Source organism: Dromaius novaehollandiae, chromosome 1, assembly GCF_036370855.1.
Source record: "Dromaius novaehollandiae isolate bDroNov1 chromosome 1, bDroNov1.hap1, whole genome shotgun sequence".
NCBI lineage: Eukaryota > Metazoa > Chordata > Aves > Casuariiformes > Dromaiidae > Dromaius > Dromaius novaehollandiae.
In genome coordinates this window covers 35,467,646-35,491,757 of record NC_088098.1, presented here as the reverse complement: position 1 = coordinate 35,491,757, position 24,112 = coordinate 35,467,646, and positions in this window count along the sequence as shown.

The following is a 24,112-nucleotide window of genomic DNA, read 5'->3' as shown; positions in this document are numbered from 1 at the left end:
GTGGGAGAACGCCATTTGGCGCAGGCAAGCCATCCTTTCTGGCTGTGCGAGCCCAAGGGAATTTCCCACAACGGCCCCAGCCGGAGCTTAGGCTACGGGGGAAGGAGAGCAATCACACCACAGCACCTCAAACTGTAGCAATCTCATCGGGGAATGCAGTACAGCCTTCAATTTCATTGAATAAACAATTAATTTCCCAATACTATTAATCACTGTTCAACAGTCTTTACAACAGCATGCTTATTCTCTGGCCTAAAACACATCCTTTCCGGAAGAATACAATCTGTTACTATAATACCTACCCTTCTGAGCCCCTCAATGCAAGCTACACAGCAACACTGGATCTGGGAACAATCTGAGTCAGTCTCATGCAGGTAGGTACCTGGAATAGTAGGACTGTAGGAAAGAATGTGCTAAAAGGAAGGGGAAAAAAAGGAGAAAGAGGTTAGAAGGTAATTACAGATATTTAACAATTAGCAGGTTTAATAGGAGCTGCTTACTCAAAAGGCATTATACCTCACAAAAGCAGCGGCTCGATTTGCACGGCGATAGGAACAAAGAACACTTTCAGCACTTGAAAGTCAAACACAATCCGCTGCTGTACTTGTAACTGCAAGGGAATAAATCACCCCCGTGATTATTACTTGCATTCAGAATTGAGCTAAGAGTAGGTAATGCCATTCACACAGTCCAAGCTCCGCTGAAGCCCTGACTGTGCTCAGGGACAGCCTTCAAAGTCAGGAGTACTCTTCTCTGGGCAGCAGTGGGCAATGCACACGGGGGTCCATCGGACTGATAGACTGACATACATGTTTTTAACACAAGCTGTTTCCCCTACAGTAATGAAATAAACATACTATATCAATAACATTCTGATACTGCTGTGGATGGGGCAAAGTCAGGGTAGTTGGGAAAAGAAAAAAAGGCAAAAAATAAATGTCTGCCCCCCAAACGATAATATGTGACATCTATTGACTATTTGGTCAGATCATATCTGAAGTCAACAGGTAGAGCCCTGCTGATTTTGCTGAAGTTGTGGATGGCCCTCTAGCCTTGCAATATGGCTGTGTTTTCGGTGCATGCATATATGTCTGTCATTATCACAGGAAACAAAAAAGGTCAAACTCATCTCTGCTCTAACTCTGCCAAAGCCAAGCAGCACTGCAGCAAAGAATCCAGCTACACTCCTTTGGGAGCGAATGCACTTGCTACTGCCCATTTCTCTTATTCTCAAAATGCATGTATATGTATACGCACATTACTTAATTACTGGCTTTACTGAAACAGGCCAGCACAATGCAGTTCTCCCAAATTCCTTTTAACTTACCCATGCTGAATGCTTGGGGTGAAGCTATTATAAACAGTGTGTATAATTTCGTGTGTGCCATTCCCAAGAAACACTGTGCATTTTAAATAGTGTGAATTGGACCAGAGAGCTAATGAAGTTAAACAGGGCTGGCAAATGATAAAGAAATGGACATGATTTGGCAAAAATGTCCTGAAAGAACAATATTTATGATGGCACAAAATCTAGCTGCATGTAATGCAGGGAACATTTCTACAAGCAAATGACTCTGGCTCCCAGGATTTCAGCTATTAATCATACCTTTCAAGAAAAGACTTTGCCCCCTGGACCACCCCTCTGCACTTTAAACCTTAGTGTGTCATCTCTAAGACTGAACATTTTCCATCGCATCAAGTACACATGAAACCGCCTCTTTTCTCTGGCAAGCCGTGGCGCTCTCTGCCTTGTCCCTGACCTGCACAACATTTTTTACAGTTCACTAGTTTCTTGGAGCCCTTAACTGTGGCAGGGAGCACAGCCCCACCTGTGCTCCACGCTGAGGATTCGCTGGTTTGACTTTTCCACCAGGGCCAGCTCAAAGCAACAACAACAGCCCATAGCTGGAGCACATCACATTTCAACTGGAGCCAGAGCAGGTCCCTGGCTGAGCCAATTTCTATGGCAGTTAGGATAAATCTTGGTACTGGCAGACTTGTGAGCATGTGCCTGTGCCACACTGCACACTCAGTGTTCAGCAAGGGCGGTGGTAGCGATCACTGTTCTGCCACCTCTGTCTCAAGGAAAGCCCTGGGAAGCTACAGAGATCATTTCATTTGACAGAAGACAAATACAGAAGAGCTGTGGAATGTTTAGCATCCATTTATATGTAGCATCCTCAAAGGGATTTAATTTAAGTACAGAGGGGACATAATTGGGGAGCAGGCTGCCTGATCAGAGGACTGTGGACCCCAGCCTTCAGGAGCTGCTCTGCTCACCTGTGACAGGCGTCTACCCAAAGAGGTCTCTGTCAGGGCACCAAGGCACAGGCAGGTGCCTGGAGCAGATGTCTGCACAAATGCAGTGTTGATCCAGGCATGAGGGAGACTGCGATTTGGTGGGGAGCTGCGGTAAGATCTTTCCTGCCACCCTAGAGAACAGCGACTGTTCAGGAATGGAGAAATCTAGGTAGGAAAAGAGATACAGGTGTTTTTTGGTGTTTTATCTAGACCTATTGATTTCTTGTGCCAGCTAGAGTAAAGAGCAGTTGGGTTGGTTTGTTCTAATCTTTACACTGTTTGTGACTGATTGTTTGAAGCATCATTTATCACTGAAGCAAGGGATGATAAATCTAGAGTGATCTCTGAGCTGGCATCAGGAAATATGTTTGGGGGAGTTCAGATGAGACCTGGATATAGAGGAGAAAAAAATTACATTTGCCAGTGTGATGCCAACAGACACACCTGAAGGCCAGTGAAAAAAATATAGTCATTCCCTTGATCTCATAGATTTTTAAAAAATATTTGGCCAGCAATAACATCTCAAAGGTTCACATTTTCTCAGCAACTTCTTCTATTATCTCTCTTCCCAATTATAAATACAATTCAATGTGGTAAAGATTGTTTTGAAGCACCCTGGGCCATTCTGAGCGAAGCAAGGCTAACACTGATTGAATTGAGTCATGAAGGAGAAGAGATTAATGATGTACAATTATTTCAGAGTTCAAAAATGTTTCTGATCCCTACCTAAATGGGAAAAAACTGTTATCCAGGATTGCCCTTTCCAAGAGGTCTCCAGGTTGTAGTTATCAGACAGACGGAGAAATTTTAGATATTGTTTCCTTGGGAGAGAAATGGAAATTGTAATTGCATTTATTCATTTACCTGTGGGGAGAGATCAGATACCAATAGTGATGAAAGTGATACAGGAACCTCAGTAGATTAGAGACAGAGATCACACAGAGGAGCAACGGGCCACTTGACACAAGCAAACACTTCTGAACAAGACAATTTCTGATCCTTTTACTCGATACGCTCAGGAAAGGAAAACTGCACAGTGACATGGGAAGGAAACATCGCTAACCTCTCCTTCATATCTCACTGATCAAGGTCTCTGAAATCCAGTAAATCACCACTTACCAGATTCAGGCTTTTCCTCCTCAGGAAGTTTTTAGGCCTCTGTTCAGTCTGGTTGATGGAAAGTCAGCTTATTGCACTTGACTGCTAGAAAGTGTTCATTGTCAATGAATTTGCTTTTCCAGATAGAGGCAATCCACAGATACATGACACCAACTTATTATGAGCTAAGCAGCATGACTTTGTGGTAAAGGAGAACAAAAAGACAGTTATCATTAGTGTTCCTCTACACAAAGTGATTGTCTCATTGTATATATGTAATTCTAAACATTTTTTCTTATATAGGTTAATTGCTTGCATTCAAACATGTTTTCCAATTCATCTGAAGTACAGAAGAGGTGAATAGAAGGGGCCGCCCTTATAAATATCTATTTTACTGCTCTAAATATAGCTTCCTTAATCCTCCATGTGGCATTGTATTCTGGAAGGGAGGCCTTATGCCTAAAAAGACCTCTGGGATCCATCCATGCCCCCAAACCTGGCGATACCAAATGGTGAGCTGCCACTATAGTTAGGCGGCTTTTGAGCATGGGTGATTGTGTCACGCAGTGTGCAAGCATATTTCTCTGACCCACCCATAGACTTGAGCTACTTACTATTTCTAGACCTCAAAGGCGCAGCCTGTAAGCTGTTAGCGTGACTAACTACCCTTGTCCACCCACATCCTACCCCTGCAGTATATTTATTTTAGAGGTCTCGCTGATAACAACTGTGTTTAATACTTGCTATACTGCTGCAAACCAAAGCTTAAACACCCACTTGCCCTTCGTGATGAATGCATTAGAAACCCACAGATGGAGATACTAGCATTTACTATGTGCCTGAGTATATCACAACTTCCATTTTCAGATGGGCCAGTTTAGCCCCCTCAACTTTCCAGTGACAGACAATGCTGCATTTGTTCCAGACAGATGCACATAAAATTGGCAGCGGTTAGGAAAATTTCAGGACAACCTCTGGGTATGTATTGTATATTTACAGACTGTACTGATGATTGTTTATCTACGCACACAATACATATCCCATTATTCACAGAGCATGGTGCACATCTGGCAAAGAAACTAATTTTTGGAACAAAGCATAATTTTCTTCCCTGTTTCCCTCCACAGCAGCTTAGAAAGAAAGAAAGAAAGAAAGTGAACAACTGTTCTAGTAAGTAAAATGAAGTAACATGCTTCTTACATACTTCTTTCTAAAACTGGTTAAAGGTTCTCACTTATGTCAAGTCAAAGGCTGGTAGTTGAGATCACTCCTTTTGAAGCTCTGATGTCTCCTCATTGTTTTGGTAAAATCATCTCCAGCTTTTCAGAAACACACTGTGCTGATATAGCAATATACCTGTGAAATGCCATGTAAATAGTGGAGGAAGCCAGAGAAAGGAAATTACAGTAGAAACCCAGCTTTCCCTCGTAATGCTGGAACATTTGTCATCACTAAGAGAGAGAGTGTGTGTCCAAGAAAAAAAAAAGCAAGAACTTCTCCTGTGGAGGCACTGTACTTGGTAGTTAAATATTGCACTTCCAAGTGTGGATGGGAATCACCATTATTTCCTATCATTACTAAATGATTGCAATTCTATATGCCTCGGGATGAAACAGATTTTCATGCATTGCCTAACGGGCTGCATGCTTTTGCCCACAGCAAGCAGAGCAAGAGTGCTTCTTGGCGTTCCAGGCTTGGGACCACTATGTCATCTTACAATATTGCTATCAAATCATATGCTCATTAAGAGGTACTGCTCGTTACTGAAGAATGAACAAAATAAAAAAATAGGCAAATTTCACCAAAGGGCATTTGTGGCTATAGGGCAAGTACATAGAGAGGAGTGCATGTTTGTATACCATCAAAAAAGTGCAACTACGTAGGAATATCACTAAATAAGAACTAAACAAAGGCAGACTGTCTTTTATAGAGAAAAAAAATCCAGTCACATTCACATGCAGAGAGAAGCTGACTAACCTTGGGAAGAAAACAAGGAATATTGCCTTGAGCTGCATTAAGTTTTCTGGTCTCTGCCATGCATGTTGCATATGGAGCTGGAAAGTGGGGCCTTGGCAAATGGATATGACATTGCTCTGCTGCTGGGAGGCAGAGCGATGGGTTGGAGCATACAAGCTCCAGAAGAGGAACACAAGACTCTCTAGATCCCGCTTTTTTGCTCGTTACAGGTAAAACCCATCAAGTCCTTTTTGGATCATTAGGGTCAAGCTTCTGCCTTTCCCTGAATGTTTTGAGAAAATCTCTATGGGGGGATTTCAACAGAATTTCCTTCCTCAGCCTTCCCCATGGTGATTTGGCCCCACATGCTTTTCGCAGAGATTATCTAGTTGAGTGACTCGCAAATGAGTGGGAGCTAGGGGAATCCTAGTTCTAATTTTAGCTCCTGACTCAGTACCAGACCTTGGAGGAGTCACTTGACCTTCATGGGGAGTGCTCAGTCTGGATGGAAAATCAGGAAAGAGAAAGACTGAAGAGTTGTCTTGCTGAAAACCAGACGCTGCTTTCCTGGATCCAGAACAGCTGTAGATATTTCCATTAAAACAAAGTATAGTTCATCAGATGCATTTGACTGCTGTCACACTAAACCCTTTGTTGATTTAATCATTTAGGAGACTTTCTCTTGTTTTACAGTCATTAGATTTGAGGGGTTTGTATGTTTATATAGAGGCAAATGTGTGCTAATTACAAATGAAAGTCCACCAGTTTCTAACAGCACATTCTCACTTTCCTATTTGGTCTTTTAAAACACAAGGTGCATCTTTCTCTTGTCTTCAAGCAACACTCCATAAAAATAAGAAAAGAAAAACACAACAAAATTGTTGTTCACATTATAATGGCTGCCTTAATTGCATTTAAATGCAATACACTTTTGCTGATTAGTTTGCATGTGGCTGAAACAAGAGGGTAAATAAACACTTAACGAGGGCTTTATTTTGCTGTGCAGTAATTGCTGTTCATCAGAACTATTGTGGTTGAGGTATACGTCAGCTGAATTGCTTTTCTTTTTATTGCAAAAATAGGAAAATGTAATTAATTTCTGTACAAGACCCTCTAAAGATAGAGCAGCACACAATCTGAGTGCTTCCATCAAGAGTCAAGTGGATTCACACACATTTCTGCATTCCAGCACCCCCCTCCCACATTTAAGCTGTTATTCCCATGTGCCCGTTACTAAATATAGCAGCAGCTCTTCAGATTGACAGAAGAGTTCCCGATCCTGGCTCCTGATCTTTGCTTCATACACTCCTAATATGGTAGAGCACTGCAGCCAAGCAAGTGTTCAAGGAGGATTTGCAAGGGTGAGCGGGGTCTGCGGGATCGTCCCTCCTGTGTGCCCTCCTCCTCCCCAGTTAACCATGCCATGGGAAAGGAGCAGCAGCAGCCCCGGAGAAGCTGTGTCATAACCTTTTGGGGTCTTGGCACGAGATCAGCTGTCAACGAGGCTGACTGACTTCTCACGAAAGTGCACAACTGTGCAATACCGAATGCCGCCAACATCAAGTTGACACCAGCATCGAGTATTCCCACTTGTCCCCTATCTCTCACAGTCACAAACCAGGATACAGAAATGTCTGGTTAGGGCAAGATGGGACAAAATGCTGGCAGTGTTTGCTGAGAATATGTTTTAGGCTCATAAATGGAAATATAAAGCAACAAGAGGGTCATTTTAATCACCCTTCCCTTCCTAGTTTTATGAGCAAGACAAATCTTGTATGCAGTGCTGGCTCGCATCTCTCTGCTGGGCATTGAGCTGTGCCATGGAGACAGAGCCTAAGAGATTATTTCAAAGAGCAATAGCTGATTTCATCCACAACTATTCACCAATGTTTTTATTACTAATTTTAAAATCTTTCCTGCATGACTGTATTAGTTTCGCAGGAGTCCCTGAAGCCACAAATCCTGGAACTCAATCAACAGAGCTGCAAGGAAGAAATCCGCCTTTTGTGCAGAGGGCTTGTTTGAAAAAAGCTGTAAGCTTTTACATGGCACAGGCCTCTTGCTGCCCCTGTCCCTCACAATGAACCTTTTCACTCCAGCACCCATTCTTTAAAGTGCCCAGCATCTCTAGCCCATTAAATATCTCTGCTCCCTTCCACACACATCTGCAGGCACAGGAGTGAGCTATGCAGTGTGCATTCACCATTTGGGGCCTGCAGCCCAGGGCACTGGTTACCCAGCCCCTAAAAGCATGCTCCAGGTGTGTAACCAAAGCAGTTCCAGCCCTTTGGGGGTTTATAAGGAAATACTCTTCAGAAGTCTGTATTGCACAAAATGCAGTTTAAACAGAATTCATCATGGAAAAGGCATAGAGAAGGGAAGTTTAAACCAGTAGCTAAGTGTGAGCAGTCACCAGTACAAAATGGGGTGAGGAGAAGGAGGAAAAGCTTCTTTGGCACAAAATTTACATTTTAGAAATGTATGATTTATAGCACATTGCATCCATTCTCAAGCGGTCACAAATGCCATCCATTTCATTTTATTGATGGGGCAGGAGGAGGAAACCATGCACAGATAATTGAAGTAATTAACTCAGACTGCAAGGTAGAAGATCAAACAACCCAAATTCTAAAATCTTTGACTAAAGGACCAGTAAGCTAGTCCAGTTCTAGTCACCTCTGATATTTAAGGAAACATTTACATCTTAAAAACATTTCTGTCTTTGTGGGTGTTGTGGGTGAATAGGCTCCTTTAACTCTGGTAGGTAAAGGCAGATGGGAACTTCCTGCAGGAACATCTTGCAGTATGTGAGAGCTCCACTGAAGCTTACGGCAGAGTTTTCATACTTTCTTTTTAAATCATTTCCACTATCAGTGATGCATGAAGAAAGCTAAAACTGCTGATAAATAGAAGTTTCCTGTTGCTCAGGTTCCCTCAGTACTGAAAGTGAAAAATACACATTATTTATAGTCAAAACACCCCAGTAGCTATTGCATGTGTTTCTATCACTATAAATTAAATAAATAGATGGCTCTACATCACCTGGTTAAGCCCCACTGCAGCAAACTCCTCTCTACATATTGATCAACATATCAGCCAGTGTTCATCAATAATAAATCAAATGCATGATCTAAAATACTTGTCTTCTGAAGGTAAACTGAAGTAGGCCACCAGGAAAAAGGTATAGATTGGACGTATCGCTCTGAAACAAAATCCTCTATCAGTGGATCTTGGAAATGCACGCTTAGGGAAGATAATCACACCATGTGCTTTAGGGTAATCTAGGTATCCAGTTAGGCAGTTCAGAGCACCTACATTAGGCAATGCGACTATCCCCTCACAAAAGAGGTTTTTGTTGATCACCACCTCAGCAGACTTCACCCATTGTGCTGTACGCCGTTAAGAATTTATCTCATTTTAATTCAAATGGCTATTTACTCAGGATTACTAGCAGGCTAGAAGAGCCTAACTTTATATATATGTAGACATAGACACAGACACACACACACACACACACACACACACATATATATAAACTGTGTGTATGTATATATATATATATATATATATAGTTTCATATCAGATGCAGTTTTGTTGGGTTTTGAATGTTTATCCTCTTTAGACAAGATCTACATAAATAAGAAAAATCAGTGCAATCTATTTTGAAAATGTTGAAGCAGAAACTCTGAGCTTTCCAAGCATTTCTTTTCATTCTTGCTTCCTCTAAAGAAAAGTTAGGCAATAAAGAAAGAAAAAGCAAAAAAACCCAAAAAAGCAAACAAACAAAACCCCAAAAGCAAAACCCCAAACCAAAAAAAAGATGAAATAAGACAATGTTGCCAAATCCAAGCTTTCCACAGAAAAGTTCTGACTTCAACTTCAGTCAGCTATGTTTGTTTCCCAGACTTAGGTTGATTTGTGCTGCAAATTGTTCTGGGAGCTGCTCAGATCACCACATGAAGGGGATCAGGTGGATTAGGCAGAACAGCTCCCGGAAGCAGATGGAAACATGTAGGGTATTGCTAACACCCTCTACGAGGCCAGGTAGCCCCCCATATTCTCTGCTAATGGCTTATGAAAGGTAGCTGCCAGGGCAGCAAGTCTAACTTGAAGGCAACACAAAAAAATCAGGATCAAGTCTGTTCCCTGAGGTACTGTGTTGGAATACGACATCTGGAAAGTTCATTATGTGGGAACCAGAATACTGGTGGACTCTGGAAATACTCATGAACAGCCAAGCTCCTTGGCAAAGGGGGTGCAGTCAGGCCATGACGGTGCAGTCCGAACTTGCAACTGAATCTCAGGTTGCTCCTCTTTGCCAGTCGTCTTGTACCTCGAAGAGCTTCTTGCCAGATTCTTTGCCAGCTGATTCTCATCCAGACCTCTGCCTTGGCCAGGTTCAGGAAAAGTAAGGAAATTACACCATCTGGATCTGATGAAAAAAGACACAGAGCAGAATGTCACCAGCATACTGATGGCACAGCAGCTAAACTACAGCTGCCACACAAATGCTCAGCAGGAGGTGTGACAGAGCGAGTCTGGTGGGACACACCTCCGAGTTTACTGACGAGGGAAAAACTGAGCTAATGATCGAATCTTGCCAGATCCTGTCAGTAAAGGCACTGAGACTCTGATCAGCTTCATCCACAGTTGTTGGCAGAGGAAGTAAAGTCAGCATTGCCATTTCTGCTTAATTCATCATTTGTAGCAAGGAGTCTTCCTCAAAGAGCATGGACACCTCTCTGTCTCAGACATGATCCCGGGAGGACAGAAGAATCAGATGAACCCGGAGCAGTGCTGCTGTGACCTTCTAGCCTCTCTCGAGCAGGAAGCCTGGAACCGGAGTGCTAATTAATTAGAGCAAAATCAAGACATATTAAACAAAGTTGTGAATAGCACTTGTTTAACCATACCTCTGTAAACATTTACCTTTCTCATCCACAACTGACCAAGGCATTCCCAGTTATTTCTTTCCTCTTACAAAGAAAATGCGCTCACCTTGCAGCCTCTGATTCCCCTCACATCTCTAGCACTGTAGGTTTAATCTAACTAAAGCACATCCTGGTATCAGTGTGGCCACAGAAACACACAGCTTGGCAGAAGCTAGACACCAGATGATTTACCCACCTTTGCAAGTGTTAGGTATGCTGTTGCAGCAGAGCCACACAGCTTATGAGCCTGCAAGATGAAGGCTGAGCTGGGCAGCTCTACACAGGGCTACTGCAAGAAAGGCAAGCTCTGGGCTCTCATTTGTGAAGCTGCTGAATGTTTTGACCTTTTAATTTCATTTCGTTGTTACAGCTGAAGTATAAAAGGCATCCTGTGCTGAGGAGTCCCTAATGGAGTGAATATTTAAATATGCAGACTCCTACATTCTTCCATTTGGATGTACTGGATGGCTTTCTCCATGCTAAAGACATGCTGTCCTTGAAAATTAGGGTGATTCATCTCAATTCAATCTATGCTAAGACACTTTAAAATCACTCATTTACCCTGCATCATGCAGACACTTAGCATAGGCACACTATTATTCTTTCTAACATGCAGTGCTCCTTGATTCTTATAGGCCTCCTGGCTTCACTCCTGGAAGTTTTATATTTTCTAATATTAGATGAATAACATATTATTTGGCTCATTTTTCTTTTAAATCCTGAACCTTCAATTGGAGCAATATACTCTAAATCAAAAAAGGGATTTACATGGACTTTCTTATACTGTGACACAGAAAGCCAGTCTTGGATGTAGCAAACAGTCCCTCCAGAAAGATGTGGAGCCTGATGGGTAACTTTTACACATCTTAGCCCCCATTTATTGTAGAAACCTTCCAAACTTGGAAGATTTTGAGTTGCCAAATGCTCCTTCTGCCCCTTCAAATTAACTGACAATTTTACAAGGATGAAAAAGCACATAAATACTGTGTTAAAAACCTCAGCTCATTTATGAGGCTGGATACTGTGACCCCTCTCAGACATACCTTGTCACAGCTCAGATCTGTCCTGCATGGGGGGCCATGGAGTATGAGGAAGGCCATGCACGTCCTGCATGTGCCTAAGATGGTGGCCGAGCTCTTCGTGCAGCAGCCCATATAAGAGGGTCACCCTCAGGACACGGCTGGCCTGGCATGTTGAGACCTCACACCAGCACCAGCAACGCCATGGAGGAGGAAGCATGCAAGGGCCACAGGGACAGCTGACACTGGGGCCCTAGAGTAGGATTCAGACTTCACAGCTGTCACAAGAAAAACGTTGCCTTGATTCATCAGAGTTGACTTCCCTTTCTCTCTGGAGCTGCCTCCCAAGATCTGCGTTTCTGAAATATCAAGGTTAAGTATATTTTTTAACAAATTGGGCAATTACGCTGACTACAGGAAATGCAGATGCTGCCAGCCAGCTTGAACGTTTTATGAACAAAGAATGAAGCTCCCAGATGCATTATTTATAACCTCAAGGCTGTAATGAAAGGCTGTTCAGTCTGAAGAGTGGAAGACACGGAGAAATCCAGTAATAGACCTGGATAGATGAGTTCAGGTGCAGATTTATGAGCAGCAGGGGAGGGGAAAGGAGAGAGGATGGTGGCTAAGGAAGCTTTATTAGACAGTCCCTGTCTCTCAGTCCCTGGCATTGCTCTGGGTTGTGCCACCCCTTGTCTGAAAAGACGGAGAAGGAGGAGTAAAGAAGTCAACAACAGGAGACAGTTCCAGAGTTTGCTTCTTCCAAAGGCCTGGGAAAGTTTTTCACTTTCCAGGCAAAAGGTATTCATGGCCAGTGAACACCACTCATTCTGGAACCAACATTTTTCCCTTCCTGAAATTTACCCCATGGATATATTTTATACAGAGCAGTCCTAACCTAGGACTGGTATGTGGCATTTTTTTGGCTAGATGGCATATGTTTTGCTAGATTATAAAAGCTAAACTCTGATTTTCCTCTTATAAGAAAGGTTTTCTCCTCCCCCTGGCCATCCCCACTGCCCATCCCTGCACCTGAAGTAGACTGCATTCCTCTTTCCTCACTAACCAGTCCAGATGTGCTACACGCCCCAGGGGAAATGTAGCTGCGGCCTCAGCTCTTCCCAGTCTCCACTGGAAATCTCAGCTTCCCTATCTCGATCTCCAGTTGCATCCTAAAATCACATTTGCCTTTGACATGGTTGTATTACACTGGCACTTCACAGACCTCCTGTGACTTGTCTCCAACCATCACTCTGCTTCCAACTCATTTGTTTCCAACTCACAAACTCCCAGTTTGCAGTGGAAGGTTTTGTTACCGGTTTCTTGTGCTGTTGAATTTCATCTCATTTCTGGGACTCCAATCCTTAAAGTCATGCAATTCTATCTGGATGACATTCAAAAGGATTCAGTGAAAAACCAGGGTCAAAACTCAAGACTCTTTGAAGAACTGTCCATAGGCTCCAGGGAGTTCTGGATCAGCCTACTTGGATGCTTACTTTCAGGGGCCCTTACTCTCAGTCCCCGAAGTGGGCAATGGCCCAGTGGAAGGACACCGTGCATTCAGCTTCATCAGATGGATTAAAAACATAAACAGACATCTGACATTCCTTGTGTCACAGTGCAGGAAAACCTGCAGGCTGAGATGTGTGATGGTTGAGAGAGGAGAGGAAATGCTTTAGTAAGCTCTCAGCACTATCCCTGTAGTGTCTCTTTTACTTCCTTCCCCAAAATGATTTGGATCCAAACCAATTTTCTATTAGGTACAGAATCCCTTATTCCTTCTACTTTCATATCACTGACATACATTGACACCCACTACTTCTACCTTTATGCCTCCATTTCTGAGCAGTGCCTACCCTTTAATATTTGTGTCCTAGTCACTTAAGCTGCTCCTCCATGCCTCTGTGTTCCCTGTAATAGCTGGTTTCACATCCTGCACAAGTAGGTCAGGTTCCTCTATTTTGTTGCCTAGGTGCCTGGTGTTTGTATTGGCAAACATTTCCATTGTTTGCGATCACAGCTGAGCTTGGGTAACAAAAAATTCAGTTGACATGGAAAATTGTTAATTTAGTTCACGAGTGTGATATGTGATTGATGAGACTAGATAATCCTGCTAGGATAAAGGTGCCTATTTGTCTTGTTACCATTGTAGAGATAAGTGATCTCCTACACTTACAGTCTGCAACTGGCAGTCACATTTCTGGAATTCACAGATGTAGAGAAATATAATGTATTAATTGATACGGCTCAGCTGGGGGAGGGAGGGCTGATAGGCACATAATCTTTTACCCAATCGCTGTAATTTCAGGCTTCTGGGCCACAAACACAGGAGTTGTATTTAAAGTAGGAGTTGTAGTTCAAGGAGTTGTAGTTCAAGGAGTTGTATTTAAAGTATATGGTATAGAGAAGACTCAAGTGTGGTTATGTGTGTGTGTTTGGGGAGAGGGGTTTGGTGCTATTATCACTGCTCTGTTACAGCTGCCTAAAAATCTATTAAAGATCAAAGTCTTGCAATTTACAGTTAGTTCAACAAAAGTGGCAGCCTAAATGGATCCATTCTGATCTTTCTTATTCCTTTCTCATCAAAAAGGATAGCAACAAGAGAGTATTTCTCTCTTTCATATGCTACCATTGGTAAAAGCCCCAAATCGTCTGACTATTGTTCTATTTGTGCTCTTTTGTAAAGCATGGCTCTAAGCAGTGCCCATTTTCCTTCACGTACCAGTCAATGTCCTTCATTTTCATCATGGAAAGAACAGCTGTGGTGACCAGGAAGTAATCTGACTTGCTCACATATTCATACTGGGCACTAGTCCATACTGTCAGACAGGAACTAGTCAGCTGTGGCTGGTCTCCTTCCCCCACCCCACAAGCATCAGCAGTTCAAAGTGTGCCCCAGAGTGAGGCAGGTCACAGCGGCAGGCTGCACTAGGTGACTTCCTGAGGGCCCTTCCAACCAGAATGACTCTGTGATTCTGTTCTGGGGTAAAACATAACAAACCAGATTTGTCCTTCTCTCAGATTTTGAAGTAGAGTGTCTACAGATGAACCCTGTTTTTTATTTAAAAGAACGCGGAATTATAAGCCCTTTGCTAACTCATTTTAAGTCTGTCACTCGCTGGTAACACTCTAAACAAGACAGCCATTACTCTGGAAGAGTGAAGGCCTCCGTGCATCTCATTAGAGTCAGTGAAAGGGGTTGCATTGTTTTCACTGTAAGTCAAAGCCTAAAATTTCAGCCCAGTGTGTTCTGAGCGCTCTCCCTAAGTTCGAGTTATATATTTCCATGTGGGCAGATGCAGAATCAAAGGGAACACAAGTAGCAGTTGTATGGAAGGTATGATGCACTGTTGCTTGTGTAAGGATCTGGAGCTCAGGGAACTATATTTTTTGGTTGTTTGTAGAAGGCAAGATTATTTAAAATTGCTCCTCTAATGCAATCAGCCCAATCACCTTTGTCATCAAAAATGATAATGAGAGCTCATTGCAAAGGTTTGGGTTTGCATGCATACATGACTTAAATTCAATCTCAATGAAAAGCTATCATCTTGCTACTTTACATGTGAACTTAAAGCATTAACGAGCTTACCTCATACCCATGAAGAGCAGTTTTAATACGCTTTTTCTAGCTGAGATATCAAAGGACAATCCTCCACCAGAATTCAAAGCTGACTGGTGAGATTCCCTGAACCACCCCGGGACGGCCCTGGCACAGAAGCAGCGATGCTCTCCACAGCTGAGACACATGGGCGACGGGGTCGAGCATGAGCCCTCACCAGCCTGGTTTTGAGAACTATGGAAGTGTCTCTCCAATTTCATTTGAAAAACTAAATGCTGTTCCTCAAAGCTAATATTAAACTCATGCAAACTCTTATGCAAATGGTACTCTCAGAAGAGTTATGTACATAACCAACGGCTCAGGGCGAGTACACAGACAAGCTAGCCTAGTCTCAGCATGTGCCTGGGGCACTAAAGCGGGGCGGCCCCACTCCCTCTTTGGCATATGCTAACACCCTGGGAAGCAAGGCACACCACTCCTAGTGCTACTGTTAGAAAAGGAAGTAAACTACTGTCCTTGAGAGTGTTGGTAAAAACCTGGAAATGTGAACCGTGTAGACTCGTACCAGAAGACAGCTCTGCTTTTATAAAAGCTCTTGTGATTCGTAGAGTTAAGGCATCATTTTTCAATGGTTAACATTGGCAATATTGTGGCAGAGAAAAGTGGCTTCAGTAAAAACGACTGAAAAAAGCTTGAAGCATTGGTATAAATAGCAGCAATGTAACTGAATGAAAAATAAAGCAACATGGGATTTTTGGTTATTTTATTCTACTCCCTAAAGAGAACCGGTATGAATATAGTGCTTTTCTGTACTAAGCCACAGATACAACATTTATTAGGAGTAATAATTGTTTCCTCTTGCCATATACAAAAGTCCCAACATAACTGAGGCTCTGAGGACTAGAATGCTATTTTTAATCTGTGTTTCAGTAGATGAATCAGTGTAAACTACATGGTAGTGATGGAAATATATTACTTTAACCAGAAGTTTTAGCTTTATTTGGTTCAGTTTTAGAAATACCTTTTCATGTGTTTTTCAAAGTGTGGCACCAGCCTGTTAAAATTGTTTTCCACAGACTACACAAGCTGTCCTTTTTGCACAAAAAAGTGGGCAAAAGCAACATAAATTGGCACTATATCCATGGCTACAAGAGCAAAAAATTGAGTAATTTGTTGAAGATTGGCTCAGGAAGTGACAGGCAGATTAGAGAAGCAGATAAGAGGCATTTTCTAGATGGCAGCAGAATAAACTTTAAATCATGACCTAGCTAACCAGGACACAGAGTCCAGGATCAAAAAGGAGCAGAAAAGGACACTGTTGGTCTGGCACGTTTGTATTGTATTTTAGGCAGGCCAAGCTGAGTTGAAGGTCAAAATACAACTGACTGAGGAGAGGGATACCTGGGAATATGAGAACAATACAAAACCAGATATGGACGATGAAGAATGCCAGCATTCAGAGACAAAAGAATTCAGAAATATCCTTTAACAAGTGTCATATAGTCCAGATGTAACCCACACGTCAGTCAGTATGCCAGTGCCTCCAACAAGTCCCCAGACGTCTCAGTCACAGACCTCATGCATACCCGAGGACAGTCAAGACAGAAAGGCACGCGCAGGCTCCCATGCAAAGAAGATACTGACTCTCACATACAGAAAAGATTCTTCTGTGGGTAAAATCCTACTTTTAGATTTGGTAGACTGCATTTCAGCTGCTTCTACAAGTTCCTGAGGCCCCAGTTAGGCAAGTATGTAAATATTGTGCTTTGAAACCACCACTTCTTTGTTTGCATTATGCACATATCTGAGTGTTGTTTTGGACCAGTCCTTAATTTCTTGGAAACTTGGTTTCCCTGAAATAATACAGCTTCCTTTTCTCTCCCATTTTGCATGGTTTTCCTTCTAATGAGGAGCTTGAGGGCACAAGATATCAGGTACAGCTACATGTAGTGAAGAGACAACATTCTCCCCCAAGCTGTTTAATCACAGGTTGTAGGTTTCCCTCTGATAGTGATGCCCAGAAGAAAATACCACTTTGTTTGGCAAGTAGCAAAAAATTAGAACAAGGATGGAAAGCTCTAGGGGGAAAAAAAATCACTTTTTTGAATATCATTATAGGACAACTGGAACTCCTAGGAATTCTGGAGCAGATTTTTTTCTCTTTGTGGGAATGAACAAAACATGCAAAGGTATTTCTAAAACTGAACCAAATAAACATGCAAAATCTTGTGTAAAGAATCCTTGAAATTGTTTGGCTCTCTGGAGACTTTCACACTAGTAGAAATATACTGTAAGAGGAAAACTTAAACACGGAAGAAGAAGGCAAAGAGAAAACTTTGAGCAAGAGCTTCTGAACACCTGCAGAAAGCTTAAGGACATAAAGTCACTGAGAGACAGGTGTCTCCTACCCAGGTCCCTCTGTACACAAGCCACTGTCCACAGAGCTAACCTATTTTGCCGACACATTTGGCTATGGCAGTTAAAATGAGCTTTTCTTTCGTATGGGTTGAAAACCTACTTTCTTTGTAGAGTAGTTATCTTCATGTCAACCATCTCCCAGTGCCTTCCAGAAACCCCCTGCCACATGCCCAGAGAAGCAGACAAATATGGTGCATTGAGAGGGTACTGGTGAGCGGTTCTCCCCTCCTGCACCAACGGCAGTGGGACACCCTTGCAGGAGGCAAAGGGACACTCCTGGGCATGGTGCTACCCTGAGAGCCGGCCTGCAGCAGAGCCTGCCCTGTGGAGAGGGCGTATCACAAATGTTGGGGTACCCACAGTGCCCAGGGCTCGGTTTCTTTCAAAGTTAGCTTTCCCACCTCCATCCCCTTTTTTTTTCATTTCTCAGAGGAAAAATAGTGACTCCTGTCCCTCACTGATGAATACATAATACTGGAATACAATATTCTGTTTTCTTGCTTCTTCTCATCACACTGCCATTCCCAGGGTGGGAACTAAATTAGAGGCCCTATTTCCCACAGACAAAGCAGCTTTTAAAACAATTTAGAAGGAGATCAAAATTAAAAAAGACAATTAAGAAAGAACTAGTCTGTTTTTCTTTAAAAGCTGTGATAATATCATTGCAGGGAGATCTGGATACAGCTCTGGGAATCTTTTTAGCAGAAATACTTTCTAGGACATTAGAAAGGAACTGCCCAAAATGTCAAGTGTTCTTTTTTTTTTTTTTTTTCCAAAGGGCTCCACTTATGATGAAAATGCTTTGAAAGAAAATCTGCAGTTCCTCCACTCAGCTTTTCATTTCTAGTCAGCTTTATCCCCATACAACACAATTATTTCTTACTCTTCATATCCCGGTAATTTTGCTTAATGGATATTGTTTCTAAAGTGAAACACACTCAGATGAAGCCATCTCCAGACAGCACGATCACATCCTCAGTGATCTCAACCCTGACATGGATGTTCAGGCTTAAATAGTCACTGCAGCATTTATTTCATCCATCCTTTAGCCAGTTGCAGTCTTTAGCTCAATGGACTGCCTACTTTCCAGTACCTGCAGCTGTAAATGTCTGAGTACATCTGAGCTGATAGTTTGTGCTCTCTTGAAATTTAATATTTCATTCTGTGGCAGCCCCAAACCAACCCAGGCATGCAAGACGCCTCAGTAATATTCACAGCAGCAAAAGATCATCAGGAAATTCTTGCTGCTTTTTCTCTTTCATCACTGAACCTCAGCATCCAAAACCAGCTGTGTTCATTTTTTGAAATGCTATTTCTATTCCATTGCTGGCTACTGCTTTCGAGGACTGTTTATCAAGTCGCACATCCATCCTTGTTGAGCTGTTCTGTGTGTTCCTGTCCAGCTGCTGTCAAACTTTCTTTTGGTCTGCCTGAGACAGCCCTCTTTGGCAAGCACACCACTGCAAACGGCATCACCATTTCATTATGTTTGAGCCAGGCCTTGAGGGAGCAGACAGGAGCCCGCACGGTTAGATCAATGGGCAGATCAAATATGCAGTAACAGATACCTTGCTAAAGTACTGTAAATGTACTTATGGAAAGTCCTCATTGGCAAAATACATCCTTCTGACCCAAGCCTGTCCCTTAGGTTCAAGTTCAAGCAGGGTAGAGGCTCTTGCCCAGTGCTGCTGTCCCCCTCATCCGTTGGTTCACTCATCGGCCATGTACTGCACAGATATCCCCAACTTGGTCTTCTGGGATGGGTGCTGGCACTGCACGCTGTGCTTGCATGGGGCCTCTGGGAGCTCCCACAACAGAAATGGTCACCTAGCCCTAAATCCATACACTAGGGAAAGGTGACAGATATTTAATTCCCCCTTTCTCCAAAGAGGCTGTTGTAAATGCATAACTTGTGACAGCCTACCAGAAAATAGCCCATGTATATCAGGATCGCAGGCTACCTGCATGATGACACCAAACTACTGTCACTCTCCACCTCCTATTCCCTCCTTTTTTAATTTTAACTCAACTGTCCACTGAATATCCCAGTACTTCCTGCTGGAAATGGTGATGCTCCTTCTGTGGACTGATTTTCCCCTTCCCCTTTGTGCTCTCCAATCCCTCTCTGAAGAATGCTGTATTATCCAAACGGCTGGATTGAGAGAGAGGGGTTGGAAACATTTTACTGCACCCATACTCGCAAGCTGGCTTGCCACATGCATGCTCTGCCTCTTGCCTTAGGAGAGCTTGATTAAACCAGTAGCATTTCCCTGCACACAGGGGAGGAATAGGGAATACTCCCACAGTCACACATTTAAGAATGGGCAACATCACTGAAAGAAAGGAGGCAGAAATATGAATCACTTCCATTTCCTCCTCTCACACATTCCTGAAGAGAAAAACCACGAAAGAGTATAGTCCCAGGCAGCAGTACTTCTACACATGCACTGGCATAGGCTGGCAGCTGCCTTACATGCTAGCAGCTGCATTTCAGTGGTTCACATGAATTCAGTGATTTATGGGGAACTCCAAGGAAAAAGCAAAAATACAAAATGAGCCACCAGTCACCCCTTTAATGAGTGGCCAATCACACACTTTTCCTTTTTTAAGATTATTAGTAATAAAACATTTAGAAAAGTATTTAATCAGGTGGCTTCAACTAAAAGATCACAGGAGATAAAGGAACAACAACTAAATGAAAAGCTTGTGTCACCATTCAGTGATGGCTTTCAGAAAGTAGGGGGAACTCTTTTGAGGCTGACTGTTCTCTGCAAGTTGCTATTTGTAGCCTGCTCTACACGTGGTCTTGCAAGCCTGCTATTAAGTGTTGTGAAAGACAGGCAGTGCTAGGCAACGAAGAAGACAACACACAGGGTGCCAGCTCCCAGGTTGGAACAGACTTCAAGTTGCAAACTCAGCCTTTCCAACTTTCGAGGAGTTCTGAATTTACTCACACAAAGACTAGTATCCAAGCATTATTCTTAAAACAGCTTAAAGCTAGCAAAGCTCAATCTGAAGGTCTTTGATGCCAAAACAGAGCTTTCCTTCCCATACACAGCTGTGCGTGCAAAAGATGATAAATTAAATTAGCTATTGTTTCTCCAACTGTTTGCTGGGACTCAGAATGATTTTTTTTTTAATGGGATTCAGCAATGAAACAAAACCAGCCCCATTTCAATATTTGTATATATAAATTGAAAACAAGCATTTGCTTCCATTTGTGCATTGTTCCCTCCCTATTCCCATTCCAATTAATGAATACACATCAAATAGCTGAATGATCTGTTGTCAGGCTGTAGTTTTTTGGCTTAGTGCTGATAGGCTTGGCATGGATCTCACTAATTTAGAACTTATTTGGATGTTCTAGCTTGCCATTATTCTATTATCTTTTAAAGTGAAATCCCAAACAATTATTAATGCTCCAAGGAGAGGCTGAATTGCCTTAACCATCTGACCACATAACACAAAGGCAGTGAGACTGTTGCACTCTAAAGAGAAGAGTTCACGATGCCCTTGCCCAAACTTATTTTCCTGGAAAGAAATGCGCACTGCAGACACTGAACCGGACAGTTTGTCCTCATTGCCCAGTTCCTGGACTCTCTGCTCCCACTATAGTGGGCTGGTGGTGAGGTGTAAAGCGCAAAGAAGGAAACTTCAGCTTTGCTACTTCAACTCAAAGGCTCCAGAGACCCAGCAAATTGCTCCTACACGTCAGAGCACTGTCCCAGGGGACAGAAATAGAGCAATAAAACAACTGTGATAATTGTCCTTAGTAAGAAGAACAGCAAGATAGCCAAAAGCCATAAAAGACCAGTGTTGATGAGGTCGGCATTAACTGCTCCACAACGACAAGCCCCTGCAGAAGAAAGGCTGCAGAACAGATTAAGGCTGGGAACTCCTCTCAGCTTGGTGGAGGGAGGAGGACAGTCCCTTTTCCAGAGGTGTGGCTATGGACCCATACCTCCCATCACATCTCCAAGAGGATCCCACACCTCACATAAACCTTAGATGTACCATCTCCCAATTCAGTTTTCTCCTGCAGGAGGGATACAACGTTCTTCCCTTATATTTTTGGCAAGAAGACTTTCTTCATAAACAAGCGTGAAAGAAGCTCCTCCTTCCACACACAACAAAAGCAAATAGCATAATCAGGGTCTGATTACAAGAGTTTTCTGCTCTCTAATTTAAATCATGGTGCAGGTAGTGGTGTGTATTGCACATGATGTGCCATAGTGTGCATGCTGATCATTCCATGTCATAACCTCAGTTCCTGGAAGGTAAGGCTTTTTCAACAGCATTTTTTGGGCAAAATCTCTTAAGCATGTAAGAGATGGAATAATATCCTTATTCTGCCTGCAACAAAATGCACATCCTGCATAAATAATCCATAGTCCACAGGCTTAGGAGGTCAGAAACCCAGGAGGAATAGGCAATTTCCTTGTATCTGGTGTGAAAATGTCAGCAGCTGCATGGTTGATTCCAATGGTAGTAAGCCCAAGCAGAGTGTTTAAACATAGCAATTTAATCACCCAAATGATAACCCTCATTATATTGTGTAAACTCTGGCACAAGTTACACTATTGCAGGCACAGAAAGGATATCAGAAAGGGAGAATAACTAAAGCTGTGTTTTATTTAAACATCATCCTGAGCAAAGAAAGTCAAAAACCAAGGAGCAATTTGAAGGGGAAGTATTTGGGGTCGCTGAATAGAAATGGACAAAGAAATAACGAACAAAATATAACCTGAGCATGACACTGCCCTGTCACTATAAACCAGCCAGACACAAGGAGGCACCGCAATTTTGAAATCAGTCAAGTCACACCAAAGAGCTGGCTCATCCCTGGAGTGCCACCAGTGCACCTACTGCAGCCTGGCAGAAGGACCTGCGTGAAATGCAAAGGAGCTTCTGTAAGAAGCAGAAATGTACCAGGTGGAGAGGCTGAGGGGTGATAATCTCACTATCCAAGCTGAAGGAAATGTAAAGATAAATAAACACTGCTTAGAAAGACAAGTTTTGGTGGGTTGTTATATTTTTAAACATTTAGCATTATGATAATTTAGGACCCATGCCACAGAGCTTTAGCTTCATTCTTAACTCCTCAGGTCCTTTTAAAAGATCTTAGCAAGGTATATGTCCTTCAGCATCTCTGCTTTTCCCCTGTCATGGCAGGAGCAGCACATGAACTGTCTCTCAGGCCTGTGTTCTGCTTTGATCTTCAGCTTGTCTCTTCTGCTGTAACCATGTATTCAGGCCATCCCTTACAGTTACTGCTTTTTCTTCCATAACTCCCAAACCATCTCCCCTCATCCTGCTGAATTTTCACTTCTTCCACATTCTTGACTGTTACTCTCTCCTCCTCTCTGGCAACTATTCTGGAAGCATTGCTGCTGCTTCTTTTGACATCATGGCCACCACAAGCATAAAAAATAATAAATATAGAAAATATTGTTGCTAAACCCATTTTTATGCTCTCTACCTACTATATTTCTTCCCTGACTCTTTCAAGTCACTCCATTGATTTCACCTTCCACCACATCAAGCACCAGCTCAGTCCTCTCTCTCTCAAAACCCCTTGGGATACAATTCCCGTCATGTTATCTTACTTAGAGAACTTAGAGACTTTCTACTGTCACCCCAACACCAGGAGCAGCCTCAGTCACCTGGATCTCCATTTCTCCCACAAGCCCATTTTTGTTTTCTCCTAGTTGTCCCCTCACAGTGGACAAAATCCCATTCATAGAAGCAAGCTTCACCCATCCACCTTTCGATTACCCCTCAAAACTTTCACCACAAACTATCTGGAAGGCAACAATGAGAGGAAGGATGGTCATGCAGAGCGCTGCATTTTCTACTCCCATGGGAGGAAAGAAGTATTCATGCTACCCCTCTTCCTGCCTCCTTCTGTTTTGCAAATTGCAAATACTGGAAGACCTATACTATAATTTTCTATGCATCACACTTAGCACAACAAAATTTCTGCCTTGACTGGCTTCAGGTAAATACCATAAAGTAAAAATACTACTATTAGTGCATTTTTAGCAAACACACTTAGGTTAAGATGAAGCATCCCCTACCCTTTTACATTATCTTGCAGCCTTGGTCTAATTCAGATTAAGAAGGACTACTTGATATTTTCTTCAACTAATGTCTGTGAAAGACTTGAGAATTTGGAATCATAGTCCACACAGTCACATGCCAATGGCATACATGTGTATGCATTTGTATATGCACATAAACACCTTTAACATTTAGTCTCCTTGATTCTTTTATTAAAAAATAAGACTGGGTTTTAATAAATCAGAATTCTCCAAGATCATGCATTGATTTTAATATTTATTTAAAAGAACTGTGACCTTTTAGAGACTCACTCAAGGGCTATTACATTTTTCTCTCCAAAATGAAATTGCTTTAATTTTAAAGGTTTATTGTTGTTATAAAGATGACGAATGTGAGCATATAGTCAATTGTAATATGGCAGAATGCAATAAATATAGTGAGTGCAGGGACTGAACAAAGTGACCCACCTATTTACAACACAGAATGAAAGCAAATGTTTTAAAAAAAGGAAAAACAATTTGCAGAATTCTTCCAGTAAGTGAAAGAACTGGGGAAGACATGCTTTGAATATTGAACTTCCTTCTTTATCACCCTCCAGAATAAGGGCAATAATAAGGGAAAGGAAGGTAAAGGATTCACATCAGGATATTCTGTGGAAGCAATACTACAGGAAGTGATACATGTGACACCAGTTCAAGCAAGCTTTATGGACGTCCCAGTATCAGCATGCCCCAGGTGTGTTTGTGTCTGCATTAGCCAAATAATGTGTA